Source organism: Anguilla anguilla, chromosome 4, assembly GCF_013347855.1.
Source record: "Anguilla anguilla isolate fAngAng1 chromosome 4, fAngAng1.pri, whole genome shotgun sequence".
Lineage (NCBI taxonomy): Eukaryota > Metazoa > Chordata > Actinopteri > Anguilliformes > Anguillidae > Anguilla > Anguilla anguilla.
In genome coordinates, this window is record NC_049204.1 from 44168768 (window position 1) to 44196415 (window position 27648).

The window sequence follows — 27648 nt, forward strand, 5'->3', positions numbered from 1 at the left end:
CTGCTTACAATCCTACTCAAGTTAGCTAGCAAGCAGTGAAAAAACAAGCATGTTCTAATGAAAAACGTTCCAGAATCAGCATCTAAATGTTATAATGCATTTATTACTTTCTAGCCAGCTTGCCAGGTTAAAATTAACTGTGGTAATTCCTTATGACAATGAATTATTTCCCACCACGTAAGTAATTCAGTTCATGTAAACCTAATGATACACACTCCTCTCTTGAGCGTCTAGCAGCGATTACAGCCTAACTGTCGAGATTCTAAGTAACTGGAGATAAAACTTTTTTTTGTACTCCACGTAGATCATAAACCTTGAATATAAAAACGACTCATTGAAATCGGTTGAGAAATGTAAACGTTACAGTGCTTTTTATCCAGAAAAACCGCAGCTCCCGCGTTTACTTGTATTTGTTTTCAGTCCGGTCTTGACTGGTCCAATATGGCGGCGACGTTGACGTACAATCCAAAGGCCAATGCGGCGTCTATATGCCTATATATGGTTACTTTTGTATTTATTGATTTTCATATATCCTCTCAAACACATTTATTGTGTTTTTATGCGAACATTCGCTTTCATGTCTTGACATCCGAAGCGACAGAATGCATTCACATTTATATGTATAACTGGCAACAACAGCAGAAAACATGAACACGTTGTAAACAATTTGCTGTTTGATTACTTTCTCGTCGTCAATTCCATATAGGCTAATGGCAAAATGACAAGAATAGAACGAAAACTCGGACTTGCGTGAAAATGTAAATTAGTAGTGGTACAGCCACCGTTTGCTTTCCTTCGAAGTTACTGCTAGCCGAGCAGCGAAGTGTGCCCTCCAGATGCGAACCATGCACCATAAATTAGTCCATAGTCTTCCTGGTCTTTTCGTGGAATTGAAAAATGGCAGTAAAATTGAGTAAAATTACGGCAGTCTGAAAAAGCTAAAGGGAAGATTACTAGAATTAACCTGTTATTTTACCCGGATAAAAAGTGCGGATGGTGATTTCCAGTTTGCTGTTACTGTATCACCAATGTTAATTATGCAGAACTACCGCATACCCTCACATAACTGTATCAAACGTTTTGAGTCAATTACAACGGGCTAACAAAGAAAATCCGGAAGAAAATATTCAGCAACCGAATTAATCCGTTTGAATGTTTTGGTAGCCTACGTAATATGCTGTCCCAGCACGAAATGCTTAGCATTGTTATAAAACGAATACTAAAGCAAGAAAAGAACAGAGAGCACACGTTATAAATTCCAAGACGTTCACAGGCTATAACCAAAACTAGGCTACTGCGCCGCATAACATAAAATTTGATTTGAAGTATTATGAAAATAAAATTGGTTTGCCGCCTGCAGTATTTTCAAACATGGCGGGTAATGGCGGAAAATAAATACAACACAGATGCTGCGATGTGCTCGACCAATCAGAAATGGTCAGCGGCTGCAAAGCTCCACCCAAACGGTTCCTATACTTTCGGAAAGTACTACCCCGTATATCTCATAAAAAAACGCGTTTTCAACGTACAAAAAAGTTACTCACACATACAAGACATACACTGTCTATAACTCATTCATTCAGACTGCCAAAATCCAGGCCTGGCATTAAAAGTATTGATATAAAAATGATGCCAAGTTACGGTACTACAAACAATATAGGCTATCTTGCCTCGCCGAAATTAAATAAGATGTATTCAAAAGCAATGGTACCCAATATTTCCTCAATTCTTTCAAGTCACTTGGCCCTGTGTGTATAAGCATGCATAAGTACATGGACAGGCCAAACGTGTGTGGATGAGCGTGTACCGTTTAGCAGTTTCGGTTTGCTATATATGTAAAACCGTCGCTGTGACAAAGGGTGCGGTAGCATAAGTGTAAACGCAACAGAAACGCAGGTGAAATATGGCCAGTGTATGTACTCACGGATCTGACGGCCATCCAACGAGCCTTGATTGACAAAAGAATCAGCAAGCCCGTAGAATTAGAGCTCCCTAGGTCGCCAGTTTGTACCTGCTCCGTTGTCTGTTATTTCGTGGAGATGCACTTTTAGTGTTTGTAAGGTTTATAAGGCATGTTGATAGGCTTATCTGCAGGTGGGAATCCTCTTCGCTGTTTTGCTAAACTAAAACCGGAAAACTTGACAGTGGAGAATAGAAGCAGACGCATATGTCCCAGCAGGCTTTGCATATGAGAAAATAACAACAGTGTGAGAGAAATTAGGATGAAATTATGAAATTGCGTAGTTGAAACAATATGTTTTTAGCAGAATGGGCATGTAGGTGAAGGTTCACATGATCACAGACTAGTGCGAAGTAAATGAAGTGACCATGAGCGAGCTTAGTTTCCTTACGGAACGGTATATGTAACAGTCTGTATGAAGCATTAGTCTTTAAAGTGGAGGGTTAAGTAACGTGTGAAATGTAGTGCACTGATGTGCTTTTCTCATGTTCAGTGGTAGTAGTTATAATTATGAGCGAGTCATGATTTTAAATGTAATGATTTAATGGGGAGTTGCAGAATGTACATACGTAATAATTGTTTGTATGTGGCTAGATAGAGAACAGGGCGAGGTAACATGAATGTAGAAACGTGGCGTTTGCTGATAAGAAGGTTTTGTACGGTAGCCAAGTGAAGAAATATAGTTAGTAGAAATGGCATAGTGGTGAACTGGTGTAACTTTTTAATATAAGGAATTCATTTGCCGTCATGAAATGCATATGGGTGGCCGTGAGTGAGTTTTGGTAAAGCAAATATAAGCGCAAGAAAACGTTAGTGTAGAAGAGGAAATTATCTGCCTGAGGGCGAGGCGGGATTCAATCCTTCAACCGGAGGTTTACGAATCTGTGACTTTGTTAGTGCAGCACCATGACGTAGCTATGCAATGCGTGAAATATCATTAGCAAACCTGTCCGTGGTTTTAAAGAAGAACACAGGCCAGTAAGCACAGAAGAGCTCCCGTTGAATCCATATGGCTTTGCAATATTGTAGCCGGTTAATAACTGAACGTGCAGATGGTACGTCATAATGCAGTGTATACGTTCGGTGAACGGCGGGTAGAAACGTGTTCATAGCTGGGCTTGCACCTAGGACCCCATGTTCCCAAGACTGTAACCTTGCCCACTAGGCCACAGGCAGACTAGCTGTTTAAACTGGAAATGTTTCAGAGTAAAAAGGTATGGGTATTTTGCGTGTGTATGCGAGTTTTTGATTGGGTCGTGTAGGTGAAGATTTGGCTGGTGTTGGTAAAATGTCCAATGAGGAGACATGTTGTTAGTGGGATAGGCGGCAGGAAAATAAGAATGAGAAGAAGAAGAAGAAGAAAGAGAAGAAGAAGGAGAAAACGCAAAATCCCCTTAGTTTGGGGCTTTATTGTGTGGACATGTGAAGTTGTTTATGAAATCTGTCTGTTGAAATGGGGTCAGAACGTACAGAATTTAATGTTTTTAAGGGCTGAGTGTCTGCGGCTGTTGTGGTTATTTCTGTGGGGAGCCCTGAAAAGTGCCAAACTCTCGGTGCTGTATAGGTATGGGGCATGCCCCCGCCAAGGCGTAACTTGGCGGGATGGCATACCTGCCATCCCAACCCAATATGGCTGCGTCCGAATCAAGGGGCAACAACTCGCCTCTATGAGTGAAGCCTTTTACCCCAGTGGCTACTGCGTGAACTGCAACGCCTGGTTGCAAAAAGAACTTGAAACCCCGCCCACCCAATGTTAAGGCAATGGGGAAAGCCTGAAAAGAGGCCGGTTTTCTCTGAGGAAATATAAAGTCAATAATTTTTTTTACACAAGAAATGATGGTTTAATTAGTTAATCCCATCCCTTGTAATGTCTCCCCTGGGTCTGATTTTTTTTAAATTCCCAAATCTGAGTTAATTTCAGTGCGTGCAATGTGGCTTGTCCTACTACTGTATGACTATATAAGGATTTCCCCGTCCTCACAGCCAGGCAGAGTGCTTCAACGGCAGGTGTGATGCTGTGTCATTTTATTCCGATTAGCTAGCTACATACGATGTCACCATTTAAAAGTTCAAGCTCCAAAAATGTTGTGTGCTGCGTTCAACTGTACTAACCGCTATTCTAAGGATTCTTCTCTCCAGTTCTTTCGGTTAATACATTTGAGACATTTTCAGATAAACAAGGTTCGATTTCTGACCATTTCGGGGTTTCAATTGATTGCAGATTCTCATAAAGTCTCGTCTTTTATAATTTGTATATGTTGTTTGTGAAATCAGATTTGTAAGCAGTTCTTTAAGAAGACAAGCTAGCGGGATTTACTTAGCTAGGGGAAGCAAGCTTACTGTCTTGCTATCGATCTATCTGTTAACTAGCAAGTTAGCTAGACAGATATATCATCTAGCTATCTAGAGTTTTGTTATCTGTCTATATAACTAGCTAGCTAATTAGCTAGTGATCTATTTTATCTATTTTTCTATGTAAATATCTTAACACTAAACGTATCTTGCACAATTAACTTTTTTGAAATGTTATGACAGTACGGTTCTGTGGTTGCAAGGCCATGCTTGTTGTCCAGATGTGGGCGTGTCTAATTACCATGTAAGGTAGTCGGGGTGGATTTTCCTGTAGTGGACTCCAGTCTTTCGCTCCACTGCGCTTGCATTGGTTGCAACGGGAAATGTGGCTGCGCCCTAGTTTGGGCTTCATGCGCCAGTGAGCACTAATCATAGCAGATCAGTGGGTGACATCATGAAGCACTTCGTCCATATTTTTATACGGTCTATGGTCCGAATAGTATTTTTTGTTTAGGAAGGTTCCTAACTGAGTGAAATGACCTGGAAGTATCCAAGTGGCAGCCATGATAAGAGCTGTTCAAATTCTCTAATGCTAAGGAAAGGTGCTTTAATGCTTCCTATCTTATCTCCTTTAGCATAGGGTACACTGGACCTTCCTTTACGAAAGGAAAGGAGATAATGCTGTCCCACAATTCCTTACGGCAGCAACATTTAAAGCAAAGCACCATTCGGCCGTTCACAAAAATAAACGAGCAACATGAGTTGTGTCGTGGTTCTTAAGCTATTATATGCATAGGCTTATAATCAGATCATAATCAGCATATTAACCATAACACAGAAGTCTGTCTTTCAAGACAAGGAGATATGAGACGTTTTTAGCCAGATTATGTTTTTAATTCAACATGTTTGAAACTTATGAATGATGATATGTACAGCAGTAAATTTGTAGGCCTAACATGTTATGCCTATTTTGCATTAAATTGTATGAAAAAAATTCATTAAATCATACTAATTGGGATTCATGTCAATAAATATGAGTGGACGGGAGGGTGAGCGTGAGCAACCATTCTCAATGTGACAACCGTTTCGTTTCACTTTTGTGACAGGTAGCTGGTGCCTTTTTTTTTTTAAATTACAACCTTGGTAATGATGTAATATTTTTCACCGGGTTGTCCACGTTTATATAGCCTGCATGAAACAACACGGTAAGAACGCACAGGGCAAAGTATCTAGGATGCGCTTTTAGTAGTCAATCTTCGGAACATTGTAGTTTTACCACGGCAGATGCACGTCAATAATATCCGCTGTCACATAATTAGGTAGCCTAGTGTAGCCTAAGTGCAGTTGGATTCTCTTGGCACCGCGGTTGTCTTTTCCTAAGTGCGTGCAATGTGGCTTGTCCTACTACTGTCTTTTCCTAAGTCCTTTAGAATTCTCCTTCACATCTTTCCTTAACCTCATGACGTTTTCCATCGAGGTCAAGGAAAAGTGGTTAGGAAAAGGACATAGGATGTAATTTTTTTGAATATTCGGACACAGCCTATGTCTATGGTGAAAACTGCCTAACTTGTTTAAATTTTGGACAGATGTGGCTTGTGGGTAAATCTATCGCAGTTTCCGTCGCAGCACACCCCGTATTTTGAGCTGCTTGCCACTGTGGGGATGTGTGTATGTTTTGCACTTATTGGTATAACCACACTGAGCACAGCTACCACATTTATAATTTCCATCAGGGATGTCATTTAAGAAGGTGTCTGCTCTCAGGTATGTGTGATTGATCCCTTAGGTTTGGAGGGCGCTTAAAAACTAAGGTAGGGTGTTCTTTAAAGATAGTTTTTAATTTGGGGTCAGACTCGACTATGTGCTAGTGCTTGAAAATTATCCTTTTAAACTCAAACCCCATGGGTAAGTACTTGGTGACGCAAAAGGGGGAGTTAGCCTTTTTAGTTTTGGCTTTGGGTTGTAGGCATTCATCCTGTGTAGTGGTGCTGAAGCGATCAGCAGCCACATCAATCCATTCTTTTTTGTGTCCCCTGTCACAAAATCTATTAGTCAAGTCCGCAGCTTGTATGTTGTGAAGAGTGTCTGAGCTGCAAATCCTCCTAGCAATGAAATGGACTAATACGGACTTTTGATGAGATGTGCGGGATGGAAACTATCTCCTCAGAGTAAAGTATTTCTATCAGTGAGTTTACGGAATAGATCGGTATGTAAGGTATTGCCTTCTTTTATAACCTAATCTAAAAAACTAATGTGTGTATGGTTATATTCAAGAGTAAAACTTAAATGTTCACTAGCAGAGTTCAAGTATTGGTGAAATTCTCCAAGGGTCTCTGCTATGCATGTCATGTTCATCAGGCAGCCACCACCACATACTTGACCTTTGTGTAGTGCATGTGCAAAAGGGCAGGTGTTGCTCAGTGCTCACACAGCGATAGCGTCATCATGGATAAACCTCCCAAATCTCAGCCTGAGGAAGAATCACCATAGCCATACATGACACTGACTAGTTCCACCGACAAAACCTACGTTTCTACTTGTGAGCTATGCAAGCCGAGAGTAAATACACTCTCTACTGCAAAGACGTCAAACACAAATGTAAGAACACATATAAAGGTGAGTGTATTAAAATTGACTTTGCTAGCCAATTTAGCAAAGTTTAGATAAGTTAGCCACATAAATCACTTGCCTGTATGTAACGTTACATACAGGCAAGTGATTTAATTCAGTGAACGTTAACGTTAGTCTAATTAAATAAAGCCTGTAGCATTAATTTGTCTGACAACAATTATGTTCTATCAAAAACGAACATGTCGCTAACCAGCTAAAGTCAGGTTTGCTGACAAAAAGCAAACATTAGCTAACGTTAGCTGACCTAGTCATACTATTCTCATGATGTGTTTGGCTGCCCATACAATATGGCGCAATGTAAGGGACCGGTCTTTCATGATAATCACCTACTGTTTGATTACAATCACCTGTGTTTGCTGACCAAGGTGTCTGCAGTCAATCCAATACTATGAATAGCTTAGCCAGAATCATTAAAATGAAAGTCTGGCTAGGCTAAGGTTGGCTTGCTGTTCTTTTGCCACCTAAGGTTAATATTGTAACAGCATACAATTTTATTTAAAAAATTTTTACAAAGTAGTTTGAACTACTTTTTCTAAGTAGCTTTAGTTAACCGAACTAGATTTCTCCCTAGGGTAGCTTTGCTGTAGTTCAACTTCTTTCAGTGTGAAGTAATTGGTAGCTTGCAAAGCTATGCTTTCAAAGTAGCTTCCCCAACACTGCTGACGAATGCATTGCCTGGGCATGCCTTCACAGCGGTCAGCATGAAAGAAAAAGAGGGCGGGGTTGGTCAAAGGGGGTTCAATTACAGTAGAGAAGCAATGGTAAAATAAAAATAAAAAATCATTCCTTTCCTTTTATGGCCGAAAATTGTTTGTAGTTTCAGTAGTTAACTACACAAAAAATGGCTATGCACTATGCAAATATGAATGTAGTTGAACTACCAGCCAGCTACTGCTAAATTTAGTTAAACTACTAGTTTAATTACATGTAGCCTAGTTCACTACTCCCCAACACTGACTAAATCAGTCTTGGGGGCCCACTGTGCATGTTTCAACCAGTTGCATTCCCAGAATTTTAACAGGCTGTTAATTTTCCTTAATTATGTGCTTTGCATGTTAGAGGGATTTTTTGGCCTCTAAAGACATATTATGTCAGAAATGGCTATGTATGTCATGAAGAATAAAATACCCATATTCACATTGTGCTATTTAGTAAACTGTGATGTAAAGAGGTCAAAACACTTATAAACTAATGAAATTAAAGTCTTAGGCAAATCCACAGGCTCCTAACTGGTGAAAGCATCTGGCTTTTTACAAAATGAAGAATTCAAAGACAAAGAAAATTATAATGAGCCGAATCTGCATTGTGCTAAGTCTAAGGGAAAAATTATAAAATAACTTAAATATGTGTTCAGCAACCTAATTAGAAGCCTATTAATTCCACTGTCTTTGTTTTGATTTGTTTAAAACAGTTTTCTCTTATGTAATTATTCTTCATGGCATGCATAGCAATTATGGACACTACATTTCCAAAAGTATGTGGACAGTGGACACCCATCCTAATTTGTGAGTTTGGCTAGTACACTCAACTGACAGTACGGTTCGTATCATGATACAGAGCTCACAGTACTGTACAATCTCGTCCCCAGAGCGCATGGCTTAGTTTCTCTTGTTGGTAGTGAATGCAAGGAGTGAGGAGTCTCTGGGGAGGAGAGTGGGTACGGTATGGAATAATGGATAATAAATGGATAATAATCAAACATCACTTAAGTGTTCTGTTTATTTTCAATGAAATAACAAGACTTTATTTTTAGGGGTCCAAGCAGCGAAGCTGGTGAAACCCTATTGTATCTGTTAGGATTATTATTATTATTATTATTAGGGGTCCAAGCAGCGAAGCTGGTGGAACCCTATTGTATCTGTTAGGATTATTATTAGGGGTCCAAGCAGCGAAGCTGGTGGAACCCTATAGTATCTGTTAGGATTATTAGGGGTCCAAGCAGCGAAGCTGGTGGAACCCTATTGTATCTGTTAGGATTATTATTAGGGGTCCCAGCAGCGAAGCTGGTGGAACCCTATTGTATCTGTTAGGATTATTATTAGGGGTCCAAGCAGCGAAGCTGGTTGGAACCCTATTGTATTTGTTAGGATTATTAGGGGTCCAAGCAGCGAAGCTGGTGGAACCCTATTGTATCTGTTAGGATTATTATTAGGGGTCCAAGCAGCGAAGCTGGTGGAACCCTATTGTTTTTGTTAGGATTATTATTAGGGGTCCAAGCAGCGAAGCTGGTGGAACCCTATTGTATCTGTTAGGATTATTATTAGGGGTCCAAGCAGCGAAGCTGGTGGAACCCTATTGTATCTGTTAGGATTATTATTAGGGGTCCAAGCAGCGAAGCTGGTGGAACCCTATTATATCTGTTAGGATTATTAGGGGTCCAAGCAGCGAAGCTGGTGGAACCCTATTGTATCTGTTAGGATTATTATTATGGGTCCAAGCAGCGAAGCTGGTGGAACCCTATTGTATTTGTTAGGATTATTAGGGGTCCAAGCAGCGAAGCTGGTGGAACCCTATTGTATCTGTTCCGATTATTATTATTATTATTATTAGGGGTCCAAGCAGCGAAGCTGGTGGAACCCTATTGTATTTGTTAGGATTATTATTAGGGGTCCAAGCAGCGAAGCTGGTGGAACCCTATTGTATCTGTTAGGATTATTATTATTATTCTTATTATTTTTCTCTGCTAAAAGTGTCTGAGGCTCAGCAACCATAAGTCCTGGAGCAACCAAATTTGGCAGGTGGGTTCCTATGGGCCCCCACTACTCAGGCACTAAAAATCACGTACGTCGGCCAGATGGTGGCGCTATAACAAATGGTTTTGCGTAAAATGCCATAACTCCCACACCATAAGTCAGATCAACACAAAACTTCATCGACCTATGCATCTGAACGTGCTCTACATCTTTGCCATTGGCCCCACCTATGTCCGCCATATGGTTTGCCCGCCATTTGGACTTCTTTATTAGTTGGGGTGCGGAAAAGCTGGAGCTCCAAATCTAAGCGTTACGACATCTAGTAAACTTCTTTACGGCAAGCGACATCCATGGCGACGCAAGTAATCCGACACCGTAGGGTCTAGTTTTTATCAGTGAGGGGAGGGTCTGAACGTCGGGGAATGAAAGACAGTGCCAGCCAGAGTGCATGCTAGGCTATTAAAGTGATGAATAATTACTTTTCTTTGGCATGGATCCATTTGAAGACAGTATCGGGTGAGTTTGTTTAGTCTTTAAATCTGTCATTATGCTGAGAAATTGCTAAACCATTTTATTGGTAGGTTTTCAGTTTCTGTGCACACGCGCGAAAACACGCTGGTATAATAAAACAATGATGGCAATACATGTAGGCTATAGTCCGCTTCGTTCCGTTGCTAACATAACATAACAAACTCTCTTGTGTCTACAGCTGCAGTTTCTCGCTGCAATTTCTAATATTGAATATAAACAAAAGACGCAATTTATGCTGTAGTCTGCCAATGAAATAATACGGTCCATTTGAAGACAATATCGGGTGAGTTCGTTTAGTCTTTAAATCCGTCATTATGCTGAGAGAAATCCTATTCTCAATTTAATCTCTAAATTGACTGTAAGCTTAGGGTTGTAACTAGGTAGTTGTTTCGTAGGTGACTTAGTCTTAACTCGTCTTAACTATTGCTTGTATTTTTGCATAGACTGCGTTGTTGCTGTTCTTGTTTGTGTTAGTGTTAATCAGTTTAACCTACAGGGTCCAAGTTAAACTATGCGGTTGTTCCCTGCACTTGGAACGGTAGGCTACTGCCCTCTAGGGTTTTTGACACACTTGTTCCTGGTTATGGTTAAACATTTTGTTGTACGTCGCTCTGGATAGGAGCATCTGCCAAATGCCTGTAATGTAATGTAATGCAATATTCCGTAGCAACAAGATAAACCCGACATTAGCCCTAAAATATGCCCATACAGCAGTGAAGACGCTGCTCACTGAATAACGACATAAACGAGACAATTGTTTTTTTAAATTATACCATGTCATTCTACAGTCAATATCTGGGACTAAACATTTAATAAATATACAATTTTACCATCGGTTTTACGCGTAGAGATGTCCCTTTTGCGAATGAGTGGTCATATATTGTCTTGGACAATCCGTTTGTGAAATATAGGCTACGCGCTTTTGTGACGCCTGGGCTATCTTCAAAATAGCTGTGCGTAATACCACACCTGTTTGCTTACGGCATTGTCGCCCTTTTTAGTGCAATTTGGCTTGAATTGACAATTAATTTATTCAGTAGGTGACAGTATAAGCTTTCTAACGATGTATAACATGTCTGATTTCGCTTTTGGAATAGCGTTTTATAGGTCAGCGTAACCTAAAAATTTCTTATATGCCAGTGTCTACATAAATAAAACGGTAGGCTGCTCTGCGCGTAGGTCGCGACTTGATATCTTGTCTTTTGTTTCGTTTTTTCTCAATGTCGTATTTTTTCTTTGAAATGTGTATTCATGTGTTATTATTCTATCTGTCTCTGAGGCGCTCTGAAATGTGCATTCTCTGCTAAGCTGAGCCATGGATTTGTATAGGTTTGTGTCTGATGTAGTGTTGCACAGTACGCCGACACTTCAGCACTTTTTCGGTACGGTTCGGTATTAGAATTTTCCGATGTTCGGTAGTTTTGCGTCAAATGTAAAAGCCAGGGACATGTGTGTCCTGCATTAGCAATTGAGAGGATGAAAAGTGTAATTTGTCAGATTCTTCGCTAGATGTTTGTAGCAACTAAGGTTGGCAAGTGAGGTGACCTGCGCTTGTGCATTTTTTCGTGGTTGATACAGCGCAAGCTTAGACTCAGTTCACTTCAGTAGCAATAGCTGTTCTAATTTGTAAATATTTTATTATAGGAAAATGCTGTATTGTTATTGAAATATGCTATTTTCAGATATATTTTAAAGTGAAAGACCTGTTTACAGATAATTTACTTTACAATTGTTTAATTTTTGAAATATATTTAATATAGGTTTCTATGGTTTAGTGTTGTAACACTATAGTCCTATGCTTATTGATATGTTGAACAGGCTTCAACTTAAAGGTTGTTAATGAACCAGGTTTTTAATAAACCGTGAATTCGAAAATGAGGTCATCCCTTGTGGACAGTATGTTTCTGATCTATTAAGGTCATTTCAGTATCGTTAGGTACAGAGTATTGAATCAGTATCGTTTCAGTATCAATTATCGTGATACTAAACCTGGTATTGGTATCAAAGTCAAAATTTTGGTATCGTGACAACACTAGTGTGACACCTTTTTTAGTTGCGGCATGGAACCGCTGCAACTGTACAAACACGCCGGGCCATATATGTGTTACGACATCCCATCTAAGTGTTACGACATAGTAAAGGCCTTTACGGGAAGCGGCCAGGACACATCCATGGCGACGCAACTAAGTCATTCGACAGCGTCTCTTAGCACAAAATTGGCCATAAGTCATCCGTTTTTTATATAATCATCATGATGTTCAGTAGATATGTTGGGTGAAGGTATATGATCATGAGGACACAGCCATTTTAAAATCGCTCAATAGGGGGCGCGATGGTGCCAATGCTTGGACCCCTCCCAACGCCGCTTGTGGCTTTAATTTCTATTTTTATTTGTTTGCTTATAAGTTAAATGTTCTTAAATATAGAAACTTTGATGAAATATAAGTTAAAATAAGACAAAATATCGGTCAAAACATCGGTAATGCGGTGGGCCTAGGACTCTCCAAAATCGGGATCGGCATCGGACCCAAAAATCTGGCATCGGTCGGGCTCTATACGTTAGTCACATGGCACTTCGGAGTTTCCTCTTGACAGACAGTGCCTGTTTTGGGCGGGGGGGTCCTACAGGTCTTTTTACAGTTTTTCACAATTACTAAGACACATTTCTTGAAACCTTCACCCATTTTCTCAAAACTTTAAACACAAAACCTTCAAACTACATTCACAAAACCCCTGACTCTTCTGGCAAAATCAAGCAATCGCCTCAAAACCATTTAATCTGTGCTCAAAATCAAACAATGCTTTCAGATCATACACACAGCCAGTCAATATATAAACACTACAGAACATTCATTAGACACTGCATCAAAAAATTGAGAACAGAGGGAAAAATGTTTATTGTATATAGTGAATGCATTTCGCAATTTAAAAAAGTATAGTAATCACAATTTAGTACAGAATATATTGTATACTGTACGTACTGCAAGTAATACAGTATTGAATGCCTGTATATTCAGCACTTGCATAAAAATACAGAAAGCCCAAAGAACAAAGAAAACTCTAAATTAAAAGCACATTACAGTACACTCAAAAATGTTATGCAACTGCAAAATCAAAGTCAATGGGAGATTCATTCTGCTGCAGCATCACGTCTTTGTGCTGGGTCCGGCCAGGGGACTTCGTCCACATCACATGCAATGTTGTCTCTTGCCAGGCAACGGGGGAAAAACCCTCTGGTGTGCCGGATCCAGCCTTGACAACACTCCACACCTATGTCACCACAGGCCAATTCCATTGCCTGTAAGAGATTTTCCCTGGTATATGGGTTTTGGTCATAGACCTTCCACCGCCACGCAGAGAAAAACTTTTCTATTGGGTTGAGGAAAGGGCTGTATGGTGGAAGGCAAACATTTATGAATCGCTGGTTGATGTTGAACCACTCGCGTATCCAGACACCAGGGTGAAAGCTGACATTGTCCCAAACCACGACAGGACATCACAGTTTCCCGGATTTCATCTGAAATTACTGTTCTTGGTCTTGCTCTTCCTCATCCTCATACTCTTCCTCCTCTGCCTCTCAGATTGTTTCCATCCCTTGTTGGTATCAACGCATCTGTGCCACCTGTTCACTCTGAACTGGTTTATATTCTGTACAATTTGGTTTGATCAGATCATTAGAAACAAGTGTGAACAATTTTGATTTGTTGTGTGTAAACAATGACAACTGTGTTGTAGTTGTTTAACTTTTGCCGCCTGTGTTTACCATTTTGCAACACAAGTGCATCACAGTGCAAAATGTTTTTTAGTGAGTGAGAATGTGTTTAAAGTTTTGCCAAAAGCGTAACGCAATAGCGTTAGCCAGCCCGCATAGTACCTACCTCGAGGGGTTTGACCAACGATGGGAAAACGGTAGGTACGGCTCCAGGCTTCAGACGGTCGCCTTGGTAGTCGGTGCCTTCAGAGTAGTCGCTGCATACCCTTAGTCCTCATTTGCGAACTTCTTCGGCTGCTATGTTGGGGTATCTGATTACATACAGCCATGTCTGGCACAAAGTTGCATCGCGTGGAAAACTATGAAAATGTGCTTTCAAGGTAAGTTTAACGGGGGGCATTATAACAACCGGGTACAATGCGCCTCATTATTACACAGATATTGCATCAAACTAAAGCTAGCAGATGTTAGTTTGCTCTATTTCAACGCTAAGTTAACGTAATGTTTTGCTTCGCTTTTTCTCGATTTTGCCGTGAAGTGAAATCAAAGAAAAATCCAGAAACCGTACTACTATAAAAATAGGTCTTTGTTTCTAACGCTAGACATTTTAAATGAACTAAGTAATCAAAAAATGAAGGGCGACATTTATTAGAAGGACAATATCAGTCATGAGAAGCAGAAGTATTATAAAGTGTAATTCCCCTTGAAAACAAAATAATGTGCTAATGTATGAACCGCGGTTTTCCTGTTTTCATTTTCGTCAGCTGTTTTCGGTACGATTTTTCAGTACACAGGATTTTTCCACACCCCTAGGACCAAACTGTTGATTTATAGTGAAATTTATGATTATGTTGTGATTTACAGCAATGCACAATTTAGATATTTTGGATAGATTTAGAGACACTAAGGGACACCATGGTACACTGCTTACTTTTTGCTTCATAGATCTTTAGTAGTTCCACATGTCACCCTGAGATTTTGCATACTTATGGTCAAGGCATGTATAATCCAGGACATGTATAGTTTATTTAACCTTTATTTACCCAGGGTCGGTTCGCTGAGCATGGATGCTCTTTTGCAGCAACGCCCTGCTTCACACTCATACACATTCACACCTAGGAGTTGCCCAGTACAACCACAATCCTCTGTTGGCCACTGAGCAGCTCCACTGGAGGGAGAGAACATTTTTTTTGCCAATTAAATCAGGGGATGATTAGGTGGCAAGTTTTTGTGAGAGCCAGATCTGGGAGTTTAGCCAGGACACCGGGGAACCCCCTACTCTTTGCGAATAGTGTCATGGGATCTTTAATGACCACAGTGATTCAGGACCTCGGTTCAACGTCTCAACCATATTTATTTATTTGGCTATATTCTGAGGTTGTCTCTAGCAATAAACAATGGCAACAACAACAAAAAAGTTTGCAATTATAATCCACGTCCCTTATTTCTTTGTATACATGCAACTGCAGTACCGTTCCTGGAAATAGGTTTGATAAATTACAGTGATCCCAGCTAACATGAAATCTTATGAGATAAACATTTAGGCTACATCTATGCTACCTAACCAAGCTATTACTGTCAACTCAGTTAAACAAGGGCATGGCAATAGCTTATACACCCCAGATGTCTGCATTTCGTGCAGATGTCTGCATCACGTGCATTTCAAGCCGATCCTTTTATTGGAAAAATACCTTGTTACAAAAGTTGTATTGATTTTATATTTGACATTTTTTGTAGGACTACTCTACATTTTAGTTATGCTTGTGTGTGCTGTTTAGTTCATGGTTTCTATTGTATAAAATACGTAGGCTATATTATATGTAAATTCAGTGCATCTGACAGTTCCAGAAGCGCTTAGTGTCCTCCCTACAATTACTAAAAATAAAAATAAAAAAACATTTTCGTTCGTATCCCATTTGCTGTGCATTACTTATAAGTGAATTTATAAAAGCAACTATAAAAGTAAACATGAGCAATGTTTTATTTCGAAAGGACACAGTTTCACATCCCTTTCCACTGTTCAAAACGAACGCCATTTTCTTCGGTAAAATCCGATAGACACCCACTGTATTCGCCCCCTAAACATTTGCATGTTTTCTGTAGCTCGTTCAACTAGCTGGCAATAAGGATGAGCTAGTTTACCTAGATGGCCGTAAGGAGCAACTAGTTCAGCAAGCCCTAGCCAGCTGCCATAGTGTCATGCAGCCAGCTTAACTAGGTGACCTTTGCCAGGCAGCTAGTTAGACTAGCTAGATGTAATTTCTTATTGTAACTAGCTCAACTGGCCTAGTTGGCTATTTGTGCAGCTAGTTGGGTCTCCTGGCCAACTAGCTTGGCACAAGTCCCTTTTTGCACGGTTAGTTGCCCTTTTAGCTTAGGCCTTAGGCCTAGCTAGTTGGCCAGGTGACCCAACTAGCTGCACAAATAGCCTACTAGCTGTGCAAAAAGGCCATGTAGCTACAGTTGGATTTTAGCTGGGTGAACTAGGTGGCCTTTTTTGTGTGCAGATTTTATGTTAGCTGGGATCGCTGTAATTTATCAAACCTTTTTCTGAGAATTGTATTGCAGTTGCGCATGTCCAAAAATTGTATTGCAGTTGCAACGTTTCCGCTGGTAAGGTTTTGTCGTGGCGCGGCGCCACGGCAAAATCCTTGCCGCCACACCATAATAAAAAAATAATGAAATAAAATAAAAAATTATACATTAAAAAAATTATATATATATATATACACTTTATATAGACTATATATTAAATTCATAAATTAAAAATGTCAAACTTTATTAATATTTCTGCCTAATGCGCTTTCAAAACCATACTGTCGCGTGCGTCCGCATATTTATTTTCTAGGCCGCGCGCTCCGTGCTTGCTCCTTTCTGAGGTGGTTGGAAAACTTGCAGCGCGCGAAGGTCGCACTGTCTTTCAAAGCGTTACTTTTTTTTCTTCAGCAACCGAAAGACAACGAAACAGTAGGTAGCGACGCTTCAAATATGACCAAAATACCATAATGTTAACCAATGTTTGAACTGGACCAAAATGCGTACCGGTACCTACTCCTCAAAATATATACTGTTTAAAATAAATTAATGTTGGTAATCAAAAGAAGAGTCGGTACTCATATACAAGTCCCGACAGCTCCTGCCCATCTCAAGCACTGGCGTTAACTATCATTCGGTGGTGACAACTGGCAGATCCTTACTCTGTTCGGGCAAGTGGAATGCCTCATGCAGTTGTCTGATCGGACAAGTAAAAAATAAATGTGATATATTTATCACATTTATTTTTTAACGTTTGTAACGTTATCTGAAAATAAACAGTGTTTGTTTGTGCCGAAGCTGAACCTGTTCCAGTCGAGATATGTTACGTGCCTATCCTTTTTTTATCTAGATCTGCTGTTATAATGGTACAATACATCTGATTAAAATGGTGACCTGGAAAAACCCGTCCGATATCGCAGCCGCAAATTGTTGGCAAATCGCCAAAACAGCGCGCATTAAAGGAGTACCATGGTGATTTTCACACTTTCTCGGTTTTATGTGCTTTTTGCAGAAGAGGCATTGAAGAAACACAATGAGTAAAGTATTAAATATGTCCGTTCTGTATTTTTGGAGAAAATTTTTGCGTTTTAAATTTATCGTCCTATTTTCAACCGGTTGAGAAAGTTGTCAACTTGGTGCGTCACGGACACAGTAACCACTCCCCTTTCCACGCCCCGTAGACCCATGGATAACTCGAGACCCATAGTTTGCGCCGCTGGCTTACAGGCAAGACAATGCAAATATTTGACTAACGTTAGGTTCACTTAGAGTGCCTTTTAAGGACTATTAGATTATTTCTGGTTATATTCATTTAGCTAGCTAGCTAACCTTAGCTAGCTAGGTAGTTTGCTTTCATAAGGCAATGTTATCGATAACGTTAGCCAGCTAGTTTGCTTTTATGAGGACGTTATAGTTGTGCTTTTATCTTAACTTGGCTAGCTAGATAGCAAAAATTATAATTGGATATAAGTCAACGTCCTTACCTTAGCTATCTATCGATACTTGATATACTACTAAGCTAGCTAGCTTGTGAAAATTCAGTCTCCCAAAGAGAGAGCGTATCATGGGGGTAGCTATGGTAACGGGGCAAATTTTTGTATCATGCTTCTCAGTAGAATTAGAATGTAACAGAACAGAATCTTTAAAGCCATTTTTCTCACTTTTTCCTTTTTTTTTGCATGGACAATGCATGTAAACTCTGTCATTGAGTGTGAGAGAGACAGAGAGAGAGGGCTTTGAATGTGGACCCAGCTCAAATTATATTGTTAAATAAAAAGATAAAACATTCTAACTAAGTACTGTTTTGTCATGGTAATTGAGTTAATTTGAAAGAAGTGCAAAATATGTAGCCTAACTTTCCTTGAGTATCAATTTTGGTTATATAGTCCTCTATTCTTGAAGATAGAACTTCTAGATGGACAATGTGCTCTTTTAATTGTTCTCACCCCGCCATAACTCAAAATACAGGCCTATTTTGCTTCAATATTTACAAACAATACAACGGTTAACAAACCTTTTATGGTTTTAAAGTACATCTAAAACTACTTTTTAGCTCTTGCAAACTGCTATTCCTTGTATCAAGAGCTCGTCAGAGCTAAAAGATAGATTTAGATATTTTTAAAAAAACCTTTAAGAAGTCTCAAGAGGACCAAGAGATCAATTCCACAGGAAACACTGCAGTTGCGCATATCCAAGGGAAGTGGTAGCTATAATTGCAAACTGTTTTTTTATTGTTGATGCTGTGAAGAAAATGACACAAACTGCCTCTGTTCTTTACTGAGTCAATTTTTCTCCTCCATTTTAAAAACGCCAGTTATTTTAAGCACAAACAGGTAGGAAGGTCATTGAAGGAGAAGGATATAACATTTAAGGCATTGGAGTCATTTTAATTTTAAAGTCTCCAAAGCCCAATGGTGTTGCTCTGGCCAATCTAGTGTTAAGGGAAACGCTCATTGCTGTCTCTGCACTGTGTGTGTGTATAATTGAGAAACTTGGCGCTGACTTCTGAGCTAATCACATCAAAGTGTGAGGGGGGAAAGAAGATACAAATCCAAATAATACTAGCTGAATTCGGGAGGAGAAAAGATTTGGTTGCTGAATATTCGGCACCATCACTAGTACCAGGGCCGGCTCTAGACTTTTGAAGGCCCTAGGCAAAATTTTCTGTGGAGGACCCCTTTTGAGATAAATCCTACCTACTATCAAGCAATAAAGACTGAGTAAAAATGTCGTGTTTAAAGCATTGTATTTTTTATTAACTATTATAAGATACAGCACATAAATATGCCAATAAAAACATGTCCTCTTGGCTGAAGAACTGTGGACACAGAACAGAACATAGACGTCACTTCTCTTGGCCAATATTGGCCCTTTTTTGTCATTGCAATACAAATTCTATGCTCTATGAAAATGATATAGGCTGTGGATTAGAATTAGGGCTAAATATGGGGAGTTTTAGTGACCAATCTAAATGACAAAAATACAAACATTTTTATCAGTGCCTCCTGCTTTTCTTGAAAGCAAAGTCATCAATGATGGCTTCATATGATATCTGCTGGGAGAGCTCTCAGTTTATGCTGATTAGAGCAAGACCACTCAAACGTTCCTGTCCTATCGTGGAGCGCAGGTAGGTTTTCACGTTTAAGGTTTGAAAAACTTCTCTCCACAGATGCTACTGTGACAGGAAGTGTTCCAGCTATAACTCCTGTATCTGCTTCTCATGGAGTATTCTCAGTAGCTGCATGGCTGTGATCTCCAGTGGAACAGATGGTAGGTTTAGGATCTCCTCTGCCATTTCAGCTCCACAGTTATCAGACTCCCCAGCCTTACTCAGCAATGTCTGCACAGTGATTCTTCGAAGTGTCTCTTGAAATTGCTGTGACATTGTTGAAGTTCAGTAGAACACCAAAGTTGTCTTTGACATTTTGCATTGTGTCAAATCTCTCCTCAAGAGAGAGAAGTGCAGCGTCAACCACGACATTGAAAAATGTCACTTCCAGGCTTCGCAATGCATCAGTGAGAGGCTCATCTGCAGCCTCATGAGAATTGCCTCTTGGTGTTACAAAGCCTTTTCTGCACTAGAATGGCCTCAATATTCATTTCCTCACACAAATCCTTTGCTCTTGTCTGAGCAGCAGCAAATCCTGAGGCCCTGTACTGTGATGTTTTGGCTGTAGCAATTAGGTCTACAGCCACATCCAACTGCATTGAAGCTGACTGGAGAAGCTTGTTAATCTGGTTGACAGTGGTCAGAATGTCATTCCATACTACACAACAAATCAAAAAGCGATAGGACTCCACCTCTTCAGCAAGAGCCTGGACCTCAACTTTGGCAATAGGCTCAGACAAACTCTGCCGAGCCTCCAAAAGAACATCTGCCTGCATGCACGCTCTGTAGTCTGCTCTCCCACCTCGTGTCACTCCATGACTTGACTGTGAGGCCAACATGGCTCCTCAGAATTGCCCATCTTTGAGTTCCTCCAGAAAAGAAGTTGTACACTTTCTGTAGATGTCCAAAGAGTCCAACAGCATCCCTTGATGCTTTTGCAGCATCTGCCAAAACCAGGTTTAATGTATGTGCTCCACAGGAAACATAGACAGCTCTTGGATTTATTTCAAGTAGTCGTGTCTGCACACCTTGCCTTTTCCCCTTCATGTTTGCTCCATTTTCATATGATTGACCCCTAAAATCTTGGAAATCTATGTGGAGCTCTTGTAGTTTGTCTAGGATTACTGTTGTCTTCCCCACAACAATAAATTCTAGGAATTTTTATATCTGGCTCTGGATCGAGATCCACAATCCGTATGATGACTGACATCTGTCCCTGATGGCTAATGTCAGGGGTGCAGTCAAGTAGGACGGAGAAACACTTTGAGTTGTGGATTTTTACAACAATTTCTTCTATCACCTTAGCACTGATCAACTGGATGAGCTCTTTCAGTGTCCTTTCCCAGATAGTGTGTGTGTGTGGCCATCTTTGATTTTAGATAGGTGCTGCTGCATTACCGGATCAAACTTTGACTCTGGTCAATTTCTTACCCTGTTTTCAAATGCACATGCAGTTCTCTTCACTTCTTCATTGTACTTATATGTTCAGAACTGCTCTCATGGCTACGTAGAATGGCATGGATGTTCTTCCAGTCATTAACACCTCCCTTTTTCAGCTTCATTATTTGGTTGATAAAAAGTTTGCAGCTGAAGCCAAGTGACTTGAAAGAACTGAGGAAATATTGGGTAGCATTGCTTTGGAATACATCTTATTTAATTTCGGTGAGGCAAGATAGGCTATATTGTTTGTAGTACCGTAACTTGGCGTCATTTTGATATCAATACTTTTGAGTAACTTGGCATTTTTGTACGTTGAAAACGTGTTTTCTTATGAGAATTTATAAAATGTTAGCTACGTTTAGCTAGTTAGCTAGCTACAATCAATTTAGTTAGCTAATTGTTCATAACTATTGAAGGCTTGTTACTGGTCAGCTAGCTATTAGCTATCGCTTATCATGAGTTTGTTACCTGAAACAAAGTCAGTGCTACAGTGAGAGCACCTATTCGACCACCTTCGTTCAACAGACAGGAAAACGAAACTGATTTGCAACTATATATGAAATAGGTGAAATATCGGTAACAACCTGTACCTAGTTAAGTAGGAAAAAATGTCCTTGTTATCCTCCCGTGGTTATTTTTTCAACACTTTCACGATTTTTTTTCTGTGCCGGCAAATAATCAGAGGTGGTCTAGCGCTAGCTTTTGGTTGCTAAGGGGACGTGTATCCACAACCCTATATAAATGAATGGAACTTAACATAAATTTGCTAGCATACTGTATAAGTGTCCTGTCTTGCGTATTTGAGGTTAATATGAGAGGGTGGTCGCTATCAGCACGTCTAGGAATCCGTACATATTCACTGTTGTAACTCAAGTCGCAGGACGCAATATAGCCGTTGGGAAAGCAGTTTGAAAGTATGAAGCAACGTCTGCGCCATTGGCTTCAATGGATCACGTTGAGATGATTACGAGCGTGTTGCTTGTCTTAAAGTTGATATAGTAAATAAGGCTGCATTAGTATTACTAAATATTTATGTATGAAGTTGGTTTATTTATTTATACAGTTTATTATGTGTATTTTTACAGGACTCACATTTTAATAGGTAACAATGTCCAGTTATTTATCAAAAATACGAAGTAACAATGGGCAAGCACCAGCTATAATAATCACAGGGATTCAAGCAATTCATTTCACAATTCCCTAGTGGGGTTACAAAGTTAAATAATGTATTTTTACAAATTTTCGAAATGGCATTTGTTCCAGGTTGCACCCCACAGCACAACAACCTGAGCCCAACGTCAGTCTGCTCATCAGTTTAACTTTCACTCCGTTTGTAATCGGTGCCATATTGGCCAGTAAACACAAACCCAATAATAAACAAACACAGACCGGAAGTTAACTTAGGGTCAAGCGCATAACCTTGGCAACGCGTGTGCGTCTGATGAAAGCGTCTATAGGAGATGCCGGGGCTGACTAGTACGCACATTACTGGTTGTTTTCTTTCACTGTTATAACTTATTCCGCATCTCTGTTGCAATCATGCCAACTATGTGGTATAAATACAACATCGGACTCTGTGTATTTCGGTTTTAATTGTATCCGACTCAAGTTATGAATGCAGTTTAAATGGCAAATGGCTACTGACATGTCAGAGCTGTGTGAAATAAAATTTTATAGTGCTAGGTTAAATATTTTCTGAGGAAATGAGCAATATCTAAAAATTGTTACATTTATAGTGACTCCCCCTACTTCAAACATTCATGCGAAAACCCAAAGAAATCATTTAAAACATGTTTTATTTGCTCCAAGTGAAAATGTTTTCACTAAATTTCTTTTGGAGATCTCCATTCACCCTGTACCACTCAGGTTTCTTAAGTCTCGCAAATTGGAGCAATTTGTGGTGTAAATCAGACGGACAGAAAACTGGTAAGTCTTGGAGTTTTGTGACTTGCATCGCTTGTTTCCCCAATCACATCTGAGTGTTCCTCCCAAACCATATTCACAACTATGTTGGCCTATTTTGGGTTATTGTGCCCAGAGTTTCAATTGAGCTTTATGAATGGGCATAATCGAATGCATTTGGTTTCACCTAGCCTATATCAAAGAGGTCTTCGATCAATTTCTATTTCTATTGAGTTTAAATTGCCTTTGTGTACACTGAAAATATGTTTTCACTGGATAAACTGAAAATTTTTACTTCTATTTGTGGAATAGCATATCCTATGAGTCATAACATATCTGCGGTAGGCTAGGGATTACAGACTGACAGATTTACAGACTAGATTTTGTGTTGAGAAGAGTGATTCTACTATCTATAGGCCCCCTCTCATGGGCTTGCTATGTTATTGTATCTTAATTTATTTAATCCCGCAAATCCCACTGTTCAATCCAGCTTCTGTTACAAGCTTCATGATCAAATTACAAATGGCACGTTGTGTTTACTGTGAGTTGACATATTATGGCAATAATAGTTATTTTCATCAGAATGCTTGTAAATTAATGTAAAACACAAATTTTGATATATTGTGCATTCCAAAGATGCAGTATTCCATTGAAAACAATGCACACTGACAATTAATTAGACACCTAGGTAGAAAGGAAAGTTAGGAAGCAGACTTGGTCTCTTCAGGTAGTGCAGGGGTCGGCAACCTTTACTATCAAAAAAGCAATTTTTGGCCAAAAAAAAAAAAATCTGTCTGGAGCCGCAAAACATATTTGAGCCTTATAATGAAAGTAACACAGACTATTAAGTCTAAATTAGCCTATCAACATTACTAATAGGTCTAAATGAGCATTCATTAATAGGTTTTTGTCAGAATGCAGTGAGGCCCCAAGTGCAAATGAGAGGCTACTTTGCAGTCGGCTATTTGTGATTATTTGGTACTTTAACTGCATTTCCATTACAATAATGCCATGTTTTGTTGCATTTATGAAATTATATAAATACAATGAAGAAAACTCTTTACATTTTTTGTCCTTTTCATTGGGGGAAGCTATTATCAACAAAACACAAAACTGAACAATTGCGAAGTGGAGAAAAAATCCACTGGCATGTGTAGGCCTACTCTGAAATAGAGTAGCTATAAAGAGCTATGCAGGCCTACTTTGAGTCCTCCCTGTGTTTGTGCAAATGAATTAAATAAAAAGTAGCCTACTTTGATAATAAATAAAACGTATAGCCTAATAGCTTTAAAGATAGTAAAAGTAAAAAATAGGCCAGTTTCAATTTAATTTGGACTAAAGTCCAGTTCAGTGCGAGGTAGGCCTAATCCTCTTCTTTTTTCCTCGGCCACATACAGCAATCAACCCTCAGGCCTGAGCATAAAACACAACAATATCAGCTAAGGGTCTGTAGGATATGTAGTGTTTAGATTTTGGCCTTAGAGAGGGAATCGGTGAATAAGAATGTGGCCTGGCCTCCCCGTCACAAACATCAAAGCAAATGTGATGGGGGAAATATAAAATCCACTGATACCCTAATCTAGGCAGACAATCTATGGGTCTCACCCCCTCCAAAGAGTCAAACCAGATGACACAGGACACCATATCGGGGGTCGGAGACCCTACATGCCTAACATTTCCCTTTCCCATGTCCTCTTTAAGTTTGAATGCAATCTGTAGGTAGGCCAGTCCTTGCCATAAATTAGTCTGACCCCCCTTCCTTTCTCTTCTAAACCTTAACCTGGCATCACCCAATCAGGGCAAACATCCTCAAGCCATGCTGGGTAAGGTATTTAAGATGGCCACAGGAGAAAGTTGTTTGTGTTGCATTTGTTTTCGGAGCCAGAGGTGCGTTCAAGTTCAGCGAACAGAGGCGAATGTTCGAGGCGAACATGTTATCTTTGAACAACATTCAATTTGAACAGATTTTTACGAACAATCCGAATTGTTTGCATTAAACATAAACAGACATGGTGACGAGATTGTTTGTACTTCTGTGATCATCAATGATAAAAAAATGTTTTTTAAAAAGCTAGTTAGCAAACAATAACAATAATAACATTGCCTAGCGTTAGCATTAACATTATTGAAAAAATTGATCACACTGCGGCATCTTCAATTGAAATACCCAGCTGGGAACATTTCCCTCAGTCCATTTTTGTTTGCTGCAAACTAGCCTACCTTTTCAGACCGTTCGCTTATGTTTGCAAATGCTCGCAGCAAACACAAAGCTAACGGAAAAAAGTTTGAAATAGTTTTCAAACGTTCGCCTTGTTCGCTGAAATTGAACGCACCTCTGGAATAAGAAGAGTTTTCCTCTTTTTATTTTGGTGGTGGTTCCTTGGTTGTGTGTTTTCTAGCTGGTTTCCTTGTGGCGCTTATACTGGAAGTGGGTGATACTTTGGCAAGGTCTGGCCAATCCGTTTCTCTCTCTCTCTATTTTCTGGTATTTATAGATTAGTTGTTTAATGTTTTGCTGTATGTCTTCTGTTGTGTAATTTAGAAGTGGTGTGCCTGCATTCAATAAAGTATGTACCTCAGGACGCCTAGCACCTCCCCCTCTTCGCACCTGCACTTCCAGAACACGTCTCCTGTCTGTTCTGGCCCCACGATGGTGGAATGACCTCCCTGTGGAGGTCAGAACAGCTGAGACTGTGACCCATTTCAAACGACGACTGAAGACCCACCTCTTCAGGCTGCACCTCTCCCCATCCCTCCCTTCCCCCCTGTAAATGACTAAACTTAGGGTTGTAACTAGGCAGCTGTTTCATAGGTGACTTAGGCGCATCAAATGTCTTAACGACTACTTGTATTTTTATTTATTTTTATTTTTCCATAGATTGCGTTGCTGCCGTTCTCGTTGTTAGTGTTAATCAGTTTAACCATCAGGGTCCAAGTTGAACTATGCGGTTGTTCCCTGTACTTGGACCGGTACTTCTCTCTAGGGGTTTCGTCATACTTGTTCCTGGTTATGGTTATACACTTTGTTGTACGTCGCTCTGGATAAGAGCGTCTGCCAAATGCCTGTAATGTAATGTAATGTAATGTATGTTTTCAATTCATTAATATAATTGACTGCTTCCTATTGAATTCAATTATTTAATCTGAAAACCTGATATACAGCTTGTTTTGACTTGTTGGTTGATTCCATCAGTTTTCTGTAGACTGACCTATCAAAGAATTCAGCGATTTGATTTGATAATTCTAATTTTAAACACAATTATTAAATCTAATAAAATATATTTTACATGTAGGTTAAGTGAGGGGTTCTAGCATGCAATATCACTTGGTTCAGTATTCAGAGTGCTGAACATTTTAACAAGGACATTGACTGTTGGATACCGCTGGATTCAGAAAATAAACATTTTTAATTAATCCTTGCTTGTCCGACAGGTCATTCACTTCATTGACAAAATCACAACTTGCTAAAACAGATACTTTGTTGCAAAGTAATAGTCTATTAAAGGATACCTGTTTAATGCGATTTCTGTTTCTGAATGTCACTGCAGATCTTCTCGGTATCAGGGCTGTAAGATTTAACTTTGATCTTCACACAAGACTGCAGGCTCTCATCTGTGAGGCGGGAGCGATATTTGGATTTTATGTAGTTCATGCTTGAGAAAACCTGTTCGCACAAATATGTTGATCCAAAGATGGACAGGACTCCAAATGCATGTTTCAAACACAAGTTCGTCAGGTTTTGGGAGGTTTTCAATATCGCTCCATTTGTGGATTTGAGTGAGAATGGCCTTCTGACGGGCGACATCTTCGAGCTTGGCTGTCAGGCTTTTGAACTTGGACACCCATAAGTCTTTGTCAGCTATTTTGGCCAGTTCAATTTCAAGGTTGGGTTGTCTTACTCCTGGGAATGCAGACATGTTCAACAGGGATGGGTCAATGTCCAGGGGTGGATAGTGTAGTTTTTTCCTTTCAGAACTTGCTGAATCTTTCACCAAATCCAGTTTTCATTCTGATGATCGCACGTTGTAAATAATCCCAATTGATGTGATTGTGTCCGTCTTTGAACTCTCTCTGGGAGGGGAAGTGAGAGAGCGTGCCTCTCTGTACATCTCTGGTGAACACTGTCAACTTGCGCTCAAACGCTAAAACATCTTCCAGCATCTGCAGAGCTGTGCTTCCCTTTCCCTGGAGGCTTTTGTTCAGCCTGTTTAGGTGACTTGTCATGTCCACCATGAAGTGCAACTTTTCCACCCAATCGGTATCTTCCAGTTCTGGATAGGTCAGGCCTTTGCTTTGCAGGGATGTTTTCATGTTCTACACAAGCGCCAAACCGCTTCAGGACAGGACAGGACCTCCCCCCTGGACAGCCAGCGGACTTTGTTATGCAGCAGGAGATCCGAATATGTGCTGTTGACCTCATCTAGCAATGCACAGAACTGTCGGTGGTTTAAGCCTTTTGCCATTATTTTGTTCACTATCTGGATGACGAGGTTCATCACCTCCATACACTCGGGGGGGGGGAATGTTTGAGCGCACAGTGCTTCTTGGTGCAAGATGCAGTGAAACGTAAGCAGCTTTCGATCCAACGTCTTCTGTAATAAAGTCACAAACCCCTTCTGTGTTCCTCTCATACTAGGTGCCCCATCTGTAGCCACTGATACTATGTGGCTGGTGTTTATTTCTTTGGCTTTTAAACAGTTCACAACAGCCTCACAAATGTCCTCCCCCCATGTTTGACCTTTCAGTGGTATCAACTCAATGATTTCTTCCTGTGGCCCATCAGAGTCCACATACCTGCATAGCAGCGCTGTCTGCTCAATATCGTTCACATCGCTTGACTCAT

The 27648-nt window shown here is 39.9% G+C and overlaps 1 protein-coding gene across 8 annotated transcripts in view; it reads left to right on the plus strand.

The window, feature by feature from the left end:
* Positions 1-27648, plus strand: part of LOC118225640 (zinc finger protein 271-like) — an 88894-nt gene that overhangs the window by 12156 nt on the left and 49090 nt on the right. Inside the window, exon 1 of one of the 8 annotated variants that reach the window (XM_035414382.1) lies at positions 19601-19624. The exons of the other annotated variants lie outside the window; for them this stretch is intronic. The gene's annotated coding sequence lies outside the window, so the exon portion shown is untranslated. Of the gene's footprint in view, positions 1-19600; positions 19625-27648 lie in introns of those variants that run through there. 8 annotated transcript variants of the gene reach the window in all.